The sequence below is a fragment of the Loxodonta africana genome, chromosome 4 (genome assembly GCF_030014295.1).
Source record: "Loxodonta africana isolate mLoxAfr1 chromosome 4, mLoxAfr1.hap2, whole genome shotgun sequence".
NCBI lineage: Eukaryota > Metazoa > Chordata > Mammalia > Proboscidea > Elephantidae > Loxodonta > Loxodonta africana.
This window is the reverse complement of record NC_087345.1, coordinates 108,064,076-108,078,468: the sequence shown is the minus strand read 5'-3', so window position 1 is coordinate 108,078,468 and position 14,393 is coordinate 108,064,076. Positions and strand designations below refer to the sequence as shown.

General features: G+C 39.1%; 1 pseudogene; it reads left to right on the top strand.

The window, feature by feature from the left end:
• The first annotated feature begins 6,808 nt into the window (after window positions 1–6,808).
• Window positions 6,809–8,823, top strand: LOC100671819 (N(6)-adenine-specific methyltransferase METTL4-like; annotated as a pseudogene).
• The last annotated feature ends 5,570 nt before the right edge of the window (window positions 8,824–14,393 follow it).

Here is a 14,393-nt window from a genome sequence, read left to right as displayed (position 1 = left end):
GTCCAGGAAGGGGTATAGCTCCTTGGCCATGCTGGCTCTTTGAGCTTCCTGGGTGCCAGGAACAGGAAACTGGAGCTAATGATGTCTGCATGCTCCTGGAGGGAAGCCCGATCAAGGATTTGCGAACCTTGATCTTTGGCTCGGTTCATTGACCTGCATCCCCACAATATAATCCCACAAATGCTCCAGTGTCTCTGAGAAACACTGTTCTAAACCAATCTAGATCTTGGGCTAAGAGTGAACTGGATTAAGTCTCTTGATGGGTTGGGTTGTTTTTGTTTTTTTTTTTAAAAGAAAGGAGGTATTTATTTTGGTCTTTATGACATCTCGTTATGTTCCTAATTATGTGACATAAAAGTAAAAAACCAGACCCATTGCCATCAAGTCAATTTCAACTGCGTAGTTGATAGTAACTCTGTAGGACAGAGTAGAACTGCCCCGTAGGATTTCCAAGGCTGCAAATCTTTCTAGAAGCAGACTGCCAGATCTTTCTCCCATGGAGTGGCTGGTGAGTTCGAACCTCTGACCTTTCAGTTAGCAGCCAAACACTTAACCACTCTGCCACCAGGGCTCCTTCATTATGTTACATAGTAGTGTGAAAATCTTAAATCGAAATAAATCTAAAGTCACTGACTATTAAGGACGATCAATACACACTTTTTAGTTTAGCCTGTTCCATCAGGCTTCCCCAGTGGGAGATTGTTAGACGCCACAGGAGTGATTATGGCCTGCAAACAGTCCAAATCTGCACAATAACGAGCCATGTTAATACAGGTCTCTACTGTGTAAAGCCGAGGTGCCTGGATGACACAAATGGTTTGCACTCAACTAACTTGAACGTTGGCAGTTTGAATCCACCCAGTGGAACCATGTAAGAAAGGCCTGGTTATCTGCTTCCTGAAAAATTACAGCCAAGAAAACCTATGCGGCAGTTCTACCCTGTAAAACATGGGGTCACTATGAGTTGTATTGACTCATGGCAAGAGGTGTGGTTGTTTTGTTTTTTATTGTGTATATCATTCTCACATTTAGAAGGGAAGTCATTTCTAAATGAGCTGTTCTTTTTCTTTTTGATTGAAGTTATGAAACATCTCTTTACAAAAATGCATACCTCCCAATATCATGCATGTAATTTTAGAGGTTTATGGAACGGTACTGAGGTAAAAAGAACAAGGGTAAGATGTCACAACTACAGAACTACTGGCCTTTACTTCAAAACAGGAGGAGCGGATGAGTGTGGCCCCCGCCAAAGGGAGCAGCAGCATTTCTTCACATGGAAACACCTTTATTTTATAAAGTAAAAGAAAGTTTTCACAGCCCTGAAGAGCTTTTAAAAAATACACTTAGAGAAAATATATTTTCCTAAACTGATAAATGTTCAAAGAAGAAAAATTAGAAAATACAGATAAGCCCCTCAAATTAAAACAATCTATATTCTTAAAATCAAAGAGAACTGTTGTTAATATTTTGTCTTCACTGCCTTTTTCTAAGTGCATACATGTTTTTACAAGAATAATTATTACACCATTGCTAATAATTATTGAGCATTTCATATGGTCTAATCAGGTTAGATGCTCCGTTAAACCCCAAATAACTTTATGAGGTAGTTTCTATTATTAGATCCAGACATTCTTCAGGCCATAATCAATCCAGCAGAACATAACAGTCACCCACTGAGAAAGCCCGATGGAACAGGTTAAACTAAAAATTGCGTATTGATCTTCTTTGATAATCAGTGACTTTAGGTTTATTTTGATTTAAGATTTTCACAACACATTTTTAATGTGTAAAATAGTTTCTGTTTTACACATGATGGGATTGAGGCAGGGTGAAGTAAAATAACTTGCCTAGAATATTGTGTAGAATACACAGCTAGTAAATACCAGAGCTGTGATTCAAACCGGGCAACCCGGCATCAGAGCCATGCTCTCATGCTGTGAATACTATTTTGAAATCAGACTTATTCACTTAAAAATTTACTGTGAATACCTTCCCTAAGAAAAATATAATCTACATCGTATTTGAGTGGCTGTATAGTATTTACTTGCAAGCAGGTACCATAATTTATTTGTCTTATTATTGCAGGGTATCCAACTGTTTCAACTTGGAAATTTTAAATAATTCTATAATGTACGCCCTTAAAGCTAAATCTTTGCTCATCTAATTAATGATTAGGTTAGAACAGAGTTTGATGGTTCATAGACCTTATATTTACAAAGTGTTAATTCTTAGTGACCCACGTCTTCTTAGAAGAAAAGACTCTCCAACTTGTTTTACGGAAGTTTGGATTCCTGTTATGTTGGGGATTGTTTTCCTCCTCCTCTTTCTTCTCCCTTCTTCTTGCTGCTCAATTTGGTTCTGGGGACCTGAGCTATGCTGCTGAAAGAGACAGGCATCACGGTGTTTGGAGCGTGCTTGGTTTATGATTCCTCTTCCCTATCCCACAAGCAAGATAAACCCTATATGACATTAATGTTTTGATATTAAGTAGCAGGAAGAATGTACAAAGAAATTTTATTAAAATGCTGGTTTTAAACTTTCATTAAAAAAAAGTAATAGAAAAATTTTTAATGTGATCTCACATGAGACCCCAGTATAATAAATACTATTTATTTTGTTAGTATACATTTATTTTATAAGCTCAAACTCTCAACACTTACTTATTATAAAATTAATCAGTAAGAACTACCAAGCTTTCTGACTGAACAAAAATTTGGAATTGAAAAAGCTGAAAACTTGTATCTGCATCTAGTTGTTTTTTTTTTTATTTTGTTTGCACAGCATTGAGAAAAATCTTGATTGATGCAGCTAAGAATTTGCAAATGGTAATAGTTTTCAATAACTTACCATGAATTCGTGAATATTCTTCAATTAGATCCAGACATTTTAAAAAAGGATTAAATAAGAAACTTTCCGAGTTGTGTTCTTAAACATAAATAGCAACAGGTTGCATTACTTATTACAAAAATAATAAACAGCCCTGAACATTTATAATAATACCTCTAATTATTTATAATAAAATATTATCAGAATGTACTATGTTCATTTTGTTGTTGTTGTTAGTTAAAATCTAACTAGGCTTCCCTGCAATACCAGCATTCATTGAGCAGATGAGCCTAATTCTTGTCTGTCTCTTTTTTTAGTCCAGCGCACATGTGTCGTGGGAGTACACTTGCCCAAACAATGTTACATGCACTGGCATGAACAGACTCATGAGCTGGAATCGACTCAATGGCAGTGGGTCTGGTTTGGGTTGGCATGAAAAGGCCTGAGGTTTTAAAAAATGAAGCCAGAACTCTACCTTCCTCTTCAATGACATATTTCCATTTACAATGAGGACGCTGAGCCTCACTGAGGTTAAGTAGCCTGGAGTTACAGCAACCAGACAGGAGGGGACCTCGTCATTAGACTTGCAGTCTCGAGTTCATTAACCTCTTTATGGTTCCTCCATGTTAATCCTGCTGCATCTGATTGCTTTATTCTCCTGGACATATAGATGATGGCAATGCTACTGAGTGGCAATAAGCTGGGAGGAGTCATTCCATTCTGATCACCTTTCTGCCTGAGTATGTAATCCCTGGGTGGCTTAATGGGGCTTTCTGTAAATCCCAGCATGCAAAACAAAGGCAAGGGTTACCAGTTGACCCAAACTCATGCCAAGCATGCATTTTATCCCAAAAGATCCAAAAATGCCCTGAAAGCTGTGAGCCAGCGGACCTCCTCTTGGGTTATATGCAAATGCCTTTCCTCCCTTTCCTCTCAACCAGAAGGCAACTAAACTGACTGCCTTATTTTTTAGAGAGCGAGATATAAACCTCTCTTGCTTTATACTTTCTTCTTGCATCCACCTTGTTTCGCCTTCTAACTTCTTTCTGCTTTGCCTCACTGGCAGCAAAAAGATGTGACAACTGACTGCAAAAGCTCTCTTGTTTGGTCTATTCCAGAGCTATTTTAACGTCATCCTTGAGGTCATATCTCCAGTGGTCTTGTGACTTTCTGGCCCACTATTGCCTATAACCCTTTCTCTCCTCTTCATTCTGTCACTCTTGAGCAGGGTTCTTTCAGAAGAGTTAATTGTCTCTTTTGTTCTCTTGAATAATCCCCTCTTGACCTTCTACATAATAGCTGGCAGAAGTTCTACGGAAGGAATAATACTGCGGATATGTGGCTTAGAAGCCCATAACTCATAATTTCAAATTCTGTGCTTTTTTGAAATGTTTAACGCTCATACCCAGTAGCTCTGCATAAATGGAAGCATTTATTCATTCATACATTTACATGTATTTTGTGTTTCACACTTTTCTGAGTGTTAAGGAAAAAATCAAAAGCAAGACAGAAGTAATACTGTGTTATATTCTGAACTAAGGCCTTAAGAGACTGGCAGCTTCCAATTCTTGTTTCTTGGAATGCTTATTCTGAGGGAAGCCAATCACCATGTAAGAAGTCTGACCACCCTGAGACTGCCGTCCTGTGGAGAAGTTCAAGCTAGCCATGAGGAGAGGTTATGGAGAGAGAGAGAGAGAGAGAGATGCTTGGCCTGCTTAAGCTGTTGTAGTCATCACAGCCCAGGCACCAGGCATGAGAGAAGAAACCGTCTTGGACATCATAGGCCCAGCTGACTTGACAAGGAGAAAAATTGAAACCAGTGAAGAGCCAGAACAAAGGCCCCACACATACACAGCATGTACAGCCATTTGAACCATTCCAGCTGAGACCCAGTCATTGTGGAGTAAAGACAAGTCATCCCCATACTGCCACATCCCCTGTGCCCTGCCTGAATTCCTGACGTAATGTTTGAGCCTAGTAAAATATTTGGTGGTTTGTGCCACTAGGTTTTGGAGTGGTTTGTTATGCAGCAAGTCTTTTGAGAATCTGATGGAAGCAATGGACCCTCTTCCCAGGACAATGCACACACACACACATACACACACACAATTTTACACTAAATCTTAGACTCCATTCCTCCCCTCCACCCCACCCCAACAGAATTCATCTGCTGATTTTAGACAAAGTGACTGGCCACTGGAAAATTCCAGAGACCTCTAGTTTTATGATTCAAGCCACAAGAAAATAAAATAGAAGCGAAAACAAATGCTAGATGCACTTCCATGGGCGAAAAGAAATTTATACTTAAATTCAGGCTACAAGTGGGATTTCTTTACCAGACAGCTTCACTGGGGAGGGGACATTTTTAATGAAAGTTTTTCTTTTTTTTCTTCCTTTTTATCAAAAAAAAAATTATAATATGTCTAGCATTAAGTAAAGAGAATAACATAATGAACATCTGTGTTCCCACTACGAAGCCCTATGAAATCTTGACACTGTGCCATATTTACCTCGTTAAGAAAAAAAATGATAGATACATTTGAGATTTCTTATACCACTTCACATTCCAGTCTCCTCCCTCCCTCCCTCAAAGTATGCCATGATCCTGAATTTGTGTTTATCATTCACATGCACATTTCGTTACTATTACTTTGTAAGTATATAACCATAAATAACAAATGACAGGTTTGGTTTACTTTCAGACTTTTGAATAAATATTAGCACTGTATTTATCATTTCATAAATTAGGTTTTTTTCCCCCCACTCATCATTAGGTTTTTGATACCTACGCCTGTTGATATGTAGCCAAAGTTTATTCATTTACAATGTTTCATCTCCACAATTTATTTATCCATTCTCCTGTGAAGAGACTTTAGGTTATTTCCATATTTTTGCTATTACAAACTATGCTACAATAAAATTTTTTGTGCATGGTCCATGGGTCTATAGAGGAGAGTGCCAAATCTGTATCACATCCAGAGAAATTAACTCTTCAGAATGGGTATGGTAAGTTAGACTCACCCCAGCAGTAAGTCTCCTCTGTTCCATATCCTCACCGAAACTTGGTAGCATCAGACCGTTTAACTTTTCCTGATCTGATGGGTATAATGTTGATTTTCAGACTGGTTCAAGAAAGAAAATACCCATAGTTCAATGCATGATTCAGTTGTAAACAAGTTGTTGTTAGTTGCCATGGAGTTGGCTCCAACTCAGGGCCACCTTGTGTATAACAAACAACAGGCTGTCCAGGTCCTACTCTATCTTCATGATCACTGGTAAGTTTGAATCAACTGTTGTGGCTATTACTTCAATCTATCTCATGGGGATTTTCACTGACCTCGTTTTCACTGACCTTCTACTTTACCAAACATGATGTCCTTTTCTAGTGATTGGTCTTTCCTGATGAAGTGTCTAAAACAATGGGTCATAATAATTGAATACTAAATAGTTATTTAATTAAAAAAAAAAAAAAAAAGACTTAAAGCTACTTTGTTCTGGTCTGACTCCCAGCTGAGAATTTGCCTTTTTATCCCAGATATACTGAATCCGATTCTGATTCAGTATATCTGGGGTGAAAAGGTGAAGTCTCAGCAGAAGATCAAACTGAAATGAACCTGTTGGAAGTCCTGAAAAATTGGTAAGAGAATTTAGGTGCACCCCTGCATAGTCACCCAAACTCCACATGCCGGTATCACTCAGCCACCTCACGGTGCCCACTGGTGTCTCCAGGCCACCCTAAGCGTCTCCTACGAAATTTAGCTGGGCCCTTCAACCTAAGTTCTTAAGACCTAAGAGCTCTATGTTGCTGAGGAGCGGGAAGAGCCCTCAAAATTGCCCTGGAAATGCTTTCAGTACAGAAACATGGCTGCACCCATTGACTCTCTGAAAAAGAAGTCTTTTTCCCGTTGTCTTGAAAGGGGCATCTTTCATAATCACTACTTAGATGGGTTCTGTCCTTATGACGGGAGTCTGGGAAGGCAGCGTGCATTTTTCTGACAGGGGAAGCAGGCACTTTCACCTTTTAAAAATTCAATGACTTGCTGACTTGGAGATTGTATACTCAGTGGCTAGACCCAGGGACTTATCCAGGGGGGTGTGGAGGGCCCAGGAAGAGAGGAGGACCAAACTGGATTTACAGAAATAAAATCAGGTTTTAACTATCTTTGGCCAAATCGGCTGATAATTTTAAATGATCAACTCTGACATTAAAAGAAGTTTGTATCAAGAAGCTGTAATTTTCCTTAGAACTACTACACGAATGCTAAATGTGAGAAGTTTATATACTGGCATATCAAACACGTCTGATTGTATGAAGTATATTTTTACTGAAATACATAATATTTAAAGACTTGATCTTGAAAGTTGAGTTTTACTTCTAGTCTCTAATTCCTAGAGGTGCTTTTTATGGAAGAGAATGTCTGTGGACCTGAGTGGTTACTGGATCATCTTTCTTTCATCAGCAAGATAAACTATCAGCTTCACCAGTGCCACAAGCCTTGTTACAGTAAAAATGAGCCTACTTCAAATGGATTCTATGTCTTCTTTTGGACCCTCTCTTACCTTTATTGCTTCCGATTTGACCACTAAGCCTGAGAACGATGATAGAGGAAATAGTGACATGCTCATACAAAAAATATGCTTTTCGATCCAAATTATTTGATGTCACCAAACTATATATGATTTCAGCTGGTCATGAAGAATGCCAACGAAGTGATGAAAAGGAAGATCTAATGGATGGTGTTGAGAAAGAAATCTCCACATTTATCACTGGAAAGAAGCACCGAAGATGTGTGGTTTATAATCAAGTGGATTGGATGCTGTGGAATACCATACAAAGATCAGGAGGCAGAGTTTGGGAAGGATCTTCACAGTTAGTCCAAGAAGGTCTAAAAAGTAGTTTTCTTTATCTACTTTCTGAAAAATGGGACAAGTGTAGTAAGCACATTACTTTACCACTTGATGTTGCAATTTATCAGAATTATGTGAAATGGTAAAGCATTTGCCTTCTCTGTATGAAATGGAACTTCAGACGTTACAGTTGATGGAAGATGATATGTCTGTTACAGAGCAGGATTTATTTTCACAGGTTACTAAAAACAACTCTAGCTTCTCACAAAAATGATTATTTTAATGGGACAGAAATACTTGTTGCCACCAAAACGTGGTTTTCTTTTGTCTGACATTTTTTGTATACAACTGCTTCTGAATTGTAGGAAAAAATATGACGAAATTGTGATAGACCCACCATGGCAGAACAAATCAGTGTAAAGAAGTAACAGGAACAGTAACTTACCACCTACGCCAATAAAGCAAATACCTTTCCCTAAAATGGCTGCTCCAAACTGTCTTGTGATGACTTGGGTGACCAATAGACAGAAGCACCTGCGTTTTGTAAAGTAAGACCTTTATCCCTCTTGGTCTGTGGAGATAGTTGCTGAATGGCACGGGGTAAAAAATCACTAATTCAGGACAGCTTGTGTTTTCATTTGTGTGTGTGTGTGTTTTCATTAGATTCTCTACACAAAAAGCCTTATAAAGGTCTTATTCTGGGGAGAGTTTGAGGAAAAAAAAGCTGCTTTACCATTAAGGAATGCCAGTGAAAGACTGCTCCTCATTCCAGATCATAAATTAATTGTCGGCCTGCCCTGTACTTTTCACTCCCATAAGCCACCTCTTGATGAGGTTCTAAAAGACCACATCAAGCCTGATGGGAAGTATTTGGAGCTGTTTGCTTGGAAATTTACAGCCAGGTTGGATTAGTTGGGGCAATGAAGTTCTCGAATTCCAGCACATGGATTACTTTATTGCTTAAAGTCTGGAAGCTGACTGTGATCTTGGTCAAAGTAGTGGTTTTCCTCACTTTTTCCTCCCTTCTTCTCCCTTCATTCTCACTCAGTACCTTTTATTACTAACCAGAATGCTTAGAAATGTAAATAGGATTTGGTATTTCAGCAAAATGACCAGAATTGACTAGACTTCATGTAATTTTGAGATGAATTTTATTTCACTTGCCCTGGTATTTCATTTTATTCTAGTCTCTCTACAAATAAAATGATAAACAGAAAGGTGCAAGACTATATGCTATTCAAAAAGGTCGGGAAGTATACGCTGTGACCCAAAGGTCATAATCCTGCCTATCGATATGTTTTGTTTGGCCTACATAGTATCGTAAAAAAAGAAAAGTGAGCCATTACTGTAAAAAATCAGGACGTTTCACATAAAAGTCCAGATTTCTGCTTCCGTTTAAACACCAGGAGTGCTGCCTGTGAGGCCTGAACTCTCTCATGGTATTAATTGCTTTCTTCGGAGGGGCCTGTGCTCTCTAGCTTACCAAAGTGCCACCAACTCTGTTCCATTCATTTATATTATCTACTTGGCCCATGGAGGACCTGAATTTGCAAATTCTTCTGAAAAAAGTGTCCTAAAAGCTGCCAAGTATGACATTAGTGTACTGAGTTTATGCAACATTTTTGGAGGCTTTAAAACTTTTCAACTTCTCACTTTTCAAACACGTCTTAGTTTCGCTTGTTTTTCCAGAAGAAAATTAAAAAATATCAGAAAGTAAACATTGTTATGATTGTGAAAAAGTATTTGTGTTATTTACAGATTTTCTACAAATAAATATTTGCTGAGTAAAAAAAATTGTAAGAGAATTTACAGTATGGGAGAGGCACTGTGTGTGTGAGAGAGAGAGGGAGAGAAGGGGTGGTGCTGCTGCTACGGCCACTGCCCATGTAAAAGGGATTAAGTCCTGTTTTTATAGTAGGAACTTAATGTGATAACATCTATATCTTGGTCATCTAGTGCTGCTATAACAGAAATACCACAATAGCATGGTTTTAACATAGAGAAGTTTATTCTCTCATAATCTAGTAAGCTAGAAGTCCCAATTCAGGGCACCAGCTCCAGGAGAAGGCTTTATCTTTCTGTCGGCTCTGGAAGAATGTCCTTGTCATCGATCTTCCCTTGGTCTAGGAGTTTCTCCATGCAGGAACCTTGGGTGCAAAGGACACACTCTGCTCCCTGCACTTCTTTCTTGGTGGTATGAGGTCCTGGTGTCTCTCCGTTTGCTTAACCCTTTTGTATCTCAAAAGAGATTGGCTTAAAACACTATCTAACCTTGTAGATCTCATCAGTATAACTGTCACTAATCCATCTCATTACATCATAGTGATAGAATTTACAAGACACAGGGAAATCATATCAGATGACAAAATGGTGGACGATCATACAATACTGGGAATTATGACCTAGCCAAGTTGACAGATATATGGGCGCGGGGGGAGGGGGGATACAGTTCAATCCATGACAGCCTAAAACTAAAAAAAAGAAAATTGTACCATAATCATATTTAGAACATGGAGGAAAGTGCCCCCCACCAAAAAAAAAAAAAAAGCGAAAATCTTGAGAATCGTTGCTTAAGAAGAGCAAACATTGTACTGCTTCATTGGTGGAAGAGCCCTGGTCATCAGAGAACAGGTACCCTCAGTTTTCTGCGAGAGAAGACCTTCCCCTTGCTCTGTTTCTCTCTGTCCTTTACCTTTGATATAAATTTATTACAGCACAACGCATGGGAGTAAGCCCATGGGGCTCTTTCTCTCAGAAATATTTTGAAGAGGCAGGAAAATGCTTTCAGAGCATGCCATTTTTAGCCATTCTTTCCCCTTATTCTGACCCAATCATGAACATTAACATAGATTTACCAGCACAGGTACTCAGTAAATTAGGTTACCTCTAAAACGACTCAAGCTACTGGGTGAATAAGACTCTTATTGCTACCCATGGAAATTCTACACATAGCTTTACCACTCTAACTATTCAAATTATTTCTGTGCAGTCCCATAAAACTCCCCTTTTTCAGAATCTTTGTTCCTAATTGTTATGGATTTAATGACGTCCCTGAAAAAGCTATGTTGAAGTCCTAACCCTTGGTACCTGTAAATATAATCTTGTTCGGAAATCAAACCAAATCCCTTGCTGTCCAGGCAATTCTGACTCATAGCGACTCCAGGTGTCACAGGTAGGACTACACCACAGGGTTTTCTTGGCTATAAACTTTAAAGAAGCAGATCACCAGACCTTTCTTTTTTGGTGCCCCTGGGTGAGTTCAAACTGCCCACCCTTAGGTTAGTAACCCAGTGCAAACTGTGTGCCACCCAGGAACCTCTATTTGGGACATACTTATACTTAAAAGTGTTCGTTGTTTATCTGAAATTCAAATTTAAGTAGATCTCCGGTATTTTTATGTAGTAAAACTGACAACTCTACTTTGGGTAGATTATACAACTGCCAGTTTACCTGAAAGAACCTAAGGATTTGAGAGATTAAAAATCAATGTCCACGTTCACCAAATTATTCCTAAGTGGTAAAGTCAAGATTGGAACCCAGTCTGCTGAACTTCTGAACTTGTGCTTTTCCCATTTGCCATGCCATCAAGAGTGGAGTTCAGAGCCCTGGACAAGGCTTAGCTTCTGTAAGTAGGCCCTTTTCTCATCTGTATGTCTGACTGGTCTCCTTGTTGAAATCTCAGAGGTGAGGAGCTTCTTAGGGTCACTTCTTTGTCCACCAAAAGAGCCATTTGTTAAATAGTTCTTGACACACTTCTAGGAAGGACATTTTTGCTAATATATTGAGATAAATGACATCTTTGTAGGTTAATTTTTTTTTTTTTTTGGTTCTCAAGAACTGGGCTAATTTAGAGAGTGAGTCTGGCTGGACAGCATGCCACAGTGCTGCTGAAATGCTGACGTGGGTCAGATATTTACCAAGTTGACATGCTTGTGAGCAAGGAGGGCAACATTTTCTTTTTTGGAAAAAAAAAAATACATATTATCATTATTGCATATAGAAATGTGCTAAGTATTAATTGGGTAATTATGCTTGTACTTTTGTAGCAGGACATGGGTTAGGTGAGCTTAATAAAAGTTTTAACAAACAATGTAGTCTAGGACTCAAGAACTCCAACTCTGTAGTCAGAGGGACCAGGGTATGAATCCTAGCTTCACCACATATTTGGTCTTGGGCAAGTTATTTCACCTCTTAGCTTCTTGTCAAAAGTAGGGATGACAATAATGATAATATCTTCCCTACAGAGTAGGTGTGAGCAACAGTAAAATAAACACTGAACTCCGTGCCGGTATTCAGTAACCATTTGATAAAAGTAGCTATTATCAACATCATCATCATCACAGTTACTATTCTTGAGTGTGTTTCTGTTTGTGAATAATGATGGATCTGTTTTACAAGTTGGGAATGAAGTTGTGTGGGCATTTTTTCATTGTTCAGCTTTGAGAGCCATTTGTGACAAAGAACCTAGCGTGAATTTGTATTGGAGGCACTGGTACAAAGCTGAAATGAATCTGGCTAAACTCTATTGGGGAAAATGTTCTTACATATGTCACCAAACATAAGGAAAAAATATTTTCCTACTGAATACAAATTATTCAGTTGCCTGAATTTATATGCCACTTGGTGATTGTCTTAAATGAGAAGCCCTAATATGTGATGGTAACATTGAACTGAAGATATACAGCTACCCTGTCCTGCAATCCCATGAAATTTTAGCCAATACTGCGTTTTCACTGATTACTTCACACACTCCTCCCACACCCACAGCCTTTTCCTATCATATTAGACATCTCAGTGAATTCCACATGAAATCTTATCTTCCTTCCTTATATAGTCTTTTGGTTGATTTCACTTTTCTTTGGTAGTAACCTGAATATGCACTGAGGACTGTTTTTGTCCTCAGGGAATTTATGGACATCTTCTCTCTTCTCTGCAGTTGCCCACCCTGTAGGGCCTCTCATTGTTCAGTCATTTATTTAATAATAGATTTATTGAACATCTACTATAGGCCAAGCACTATTCTGGGTGCTGAGGGGCACAGCACACTACAAAACAAAATCCCACCCTCATGGAACTTAGCTGGTGATCATGACGTTTTGGTTAAATTTTTTTACATTTTGTGGATGAGACACAGGTTAGATTTTCACTTCATGGGTCTTAAGTCTTTCTTGTAATTGTCCTTACAATGGCAAATAATCAAGAAGTTGAGACAGGTTTAGGATTAGAGAACAGTTTCATGTTGGGCACTAAATTTTAAGGATTCAAAATTCAGGGAATTTAAGGAAGCATACAAATATTATGGAGCCCTGGTGACACAGTGTTTAAGAGCTACACTGAGCTATGGCTGTTAACCCAAAGGCTGGCACTTCGAATTCACCAGCTGCTCCTTGGAAACCCTGTGGGGCAGCTCTACCCTACAGGGTCGCTATGAGTCGGAAACGGCTCAACAGCAACAGGTTAATAAATATCACGACCTTCACTTTTGGAATAGTTAACCAATATTTTAAGTGTCATTTTTAATGTTTCATTTCATAGACCTTGCTTTTGTCTCCCTTCCCCTAAACGAAGAATTACTACATTTTCCTAGTCTTGCTTAAACCCCTAAGCTTAGTGTTAACACACACATAGAGCCATGAGTATACCAAGTCATTACTAATAGATATAGACGGGTTTTGAGAGAAACTCTCTGAGCTTTTTACATGCTTTCTCTGTTGACTGATCTCAGATAAGCCATTCTCAATCTCATTCAACTGCTGCCTTTGAAGAAATGACCAAATGAACCAAGTACAGACAAAACAGAACCATCAGTTACAAATGAAGTTTGTGGGTTCCTGTTTGTTTAATAAATCCTCTTCTACCCCTCCGCCCCATTTTAATCATACGTTGCTAAGTAGCAAACCTTCCAGAACTTAGTCCTGTAAAGCAACAACCACTTTATTATGCCCATGGGTTCTCCAGGTCAGGAACTTAGAAAGAGCATAGTGGAACAGCTCTTCTCTGCTCCACTGTTTGGGTCTCAGCTGGTGTGACATGAATGACTGGAGCTGACCCAAGGGGCTGGGGCTGGAGGATCCACTTCCAAGATGGGTTCTTCACTCCTATGTTCAGCACTGTGGCTAGGTTGCTGAAGGATGGGGCTTAGCTGGACTGGCTTAATGAACTGCCCTCATCGTGGTATTCTAGGATAGTATTCTAGGATAGTCTAGCCTGGTATTCTAGGACAGTCAGACTTCTTTCAAGGTAGCTCAGGCCTCCAAGTTCTCAGTGTCAAGGTAGAAACTACAGCCTCAGAAGTCACATAGTGTCACTTCAGCTGTACTGCACTGGTTGAAGCAGCCAGAAGCCCAAAAAGAGTCAAGGGAAGGGGTCAAATACCCCACTTCTCAACTGAAAGTCAGTGAAAGAATTTGTGACCATGTTTTAAAACCTCCACACCCAGTTTAGATATCTTGATAATTTGATCCCAGCCAATGCACCTTATGTGCAGCCACCATCCATTCTGCAATGGAGGCTTTCGTATTGCTGTGATACTGAGCAGGTTTTAGTGGAGCTTCTAGGCTAAGATAGACTAGGAAGAAAGACTTGGTGATCTACTTCCCAAAATCAGTTAATTAAAACCCTATGAATCACAGTGGTCTGATCCACACTAGTCATGGCAATGATGTAGGACTAGGCAGTGTTTCGTTCCATCGTGCATGGGGTCCCAGTGAATGAGTCGG